Source organism: Arachis hypogaea, chromosome 19 (assembly GCF_003086295.3).
Source record: "Arachis hypogaea cultivar Tifrunner chromosome 19, arahy.Tifrunner.gnm2.J5K5, whole genome shotgun sequence".
Taxonomy (NCBI): Eukaryota; Viridiplantae; Streptophyta; class Magnoliopsida; order Fabales; family Fabaceae; genus Arachis; species Arachis hypogaea.
In genome coordinates, this window is record NC_092054.1 from 139,313,403 (window position 1) to 139,315,538 (window position 2,136).

The window sequence follows — 2,136 nt, forward strand, 5'->3', positions numbered from 1 at the left end:
TAGTTTTTTCTTGGAAAAAATGAAATACTTTAATTTGATTTATTAAAAGAATTTTAACATCAAATTTTCATTTACTTTAACTTATTTTAGCTAGAAGTATATATAGTAAAATTTATATACGTTAAAATAAATAAAGTAATTACGTATATATTTATAAAAAATATTCATTCCCACTATTTTTATTTTTATTGTCTATCCACCTCAAAATATTTTTAGGTGAAAGTTACTTATATACTAAAATTAATTATTTTTTTCAAGATTGAGAGACTCGAACTCTGGAACTCGCAATTTCTTAGATGAGTATGAGAAGACTACGTCATTTGAGTTGTACTAAAATTAATTATTAAAAAATTAGTTATTAGTATAAAATATATGTTGAAATATAATTACAAATTAAAAAAAATTAAATTACACATGTATTTATATATAAATACATCAATAACTTATTTTAATGACTAATTTTAGCATACAAATAATATTTTTATATTAATTATTATAGACTTTTCATAAAATATTTAGATGAATTTTGGAGATATTCAGTTCATTAATGAGCAATGGAGGCTCGTCCTCCCAAGTCTCATTACCAAATAGCTTGGCATTCAACTTCATGATTGTTCCTAAATACTGGGCAACTTGCCCTTGAACAATGTCTTCATTTTCTTCAGAAGATGAATGGTCATCAGAGCTCATGAATGGTAAAAGGAGGTTCAATAGAATCTCTATGGTCTCTAGATGAGCCTCAGATTCCTTTGGTTCCTCAAAGGGAAACTCCTTATTGGTCAGTGAACGTCCCAGGAGGTCTTCCTCACTAGGATTCACGTCATCCTCCTCCTCTCTAGGTTCGGCCACACCAAGTAAGGTTATGGCCTTGCACTCTCTTTTTGGATTCTCTTCTGTATTGTTTGGGAGAGTACTAGGAGGAGTTTCAGTGACTCTTTTACTCAGCTGGCCCACTTGTGCCTCCAAATTTTTGATGGAGGACCTTGTTTCATTCATGAAACTTAGAGTGGCCTTAGATAGATCAGAGACTATATTTGCTAAGTTAGATGGATTCTGCTCAGAATTCTCTGTCTATTGCTGAGAAGATGATGGAAAAGGCTTGCTATTGCTAAACCTGTTTCTTCCACCATTATTAAAGTCTTGTTGAGGCTTTTGTTGATCCTTCCATGAGAAATTTGGATGATTTCTCCATGAGAGATTATAGGTGTTTCCATAGGGTTTACCCATGTAATTCACCTCTGCTATTGCAGGGTTCTCAGGATCATAAGCTTCTTCTTCAGAAGATGCCTCTTTAGTACTGTTGGATGCAGCTTGCAATCCATTCAGACTCTGAGAAATCATTTTGACTTGCTGAGTCAATATTTTGTTCTGAGCCAATATGGCATTCAGAGTATCAATTTCAAGAACTCCCTTCCTCTGAGACGTCCCATTACTCACAGGATTCCTTTCAGAAGTGTACATGAACTGGTTATTTGCAACCATGTCAATGAGTTCCTGAGCTTCTGCAGGCGTTTTCTTTAGGTGAATGGATCCACCTGCAGAATGGTCTAATGACATCTTAGCTAATTCAGACAGACCATCATAGAATATATCCAGGATGGTCCATTCTGAAAGCATGTCAGAAGGACACTTTTTGGTCAGTTGCTTGTATCTCTCCCAAACTTCATAGAGGGATTCACCTTCTTTCTGTTTGAAGGTTTGAACATCCACTCTAAGCTTGCTAAGATTTTGAGGAGGAAAGAACTTGGCTAAGAAAGTCGTGACCAGCTTATCCCAAGAGTTTAGACTATCTTTAGGTTGAGAGTCCAACCATATTCTAGTTCTGTCTCTTACAGCAAACGGGAAAAGCATAAGCCTGTAGACCTCGGGATCAACCCCATTGGTCTTAACAGTATCACAGATCTGCAAGAATTCAGTTAAGAACTGAAAAAGAATCTTCTGATGGAAGTCCATGAAACTTGCAATTCTGTTACATCAGAGAAACTAATTAAGACTTTAGCTCAAAATTGTTTGCTCCAATGGCAGGGATTGAGATGTTTCTTCCATGTAAGTTGGAATTTGGTGCAGTAAAGTCACCAAGCATCTTCCTTGCATCTCCACCATTATTATTATTATTTTCGGCCATGTCTCCTTCTT

At 35.2% G+C, this 2,136-nt stretch overlaps 1 non-coding gene across 1 annotated transcript; it reads left to right on the forward strand.

Moving 5' to 3' along the window:
• Nucleotides 1–1,611: 1,611 nt before the first annotated feature.
• On the forward strand, nucleotides 1,612–1,719 carry LOC112781128 (small nucleolar RNA R71). The gene has a single exon (XR_003191922.1). It is a non-coding gene; the product is annotated as a small nucleolar RNA R71 (small nucleolar RNA).
• Nucleotides 1,720–2,136: the final 417 nt, after the last annotated feature.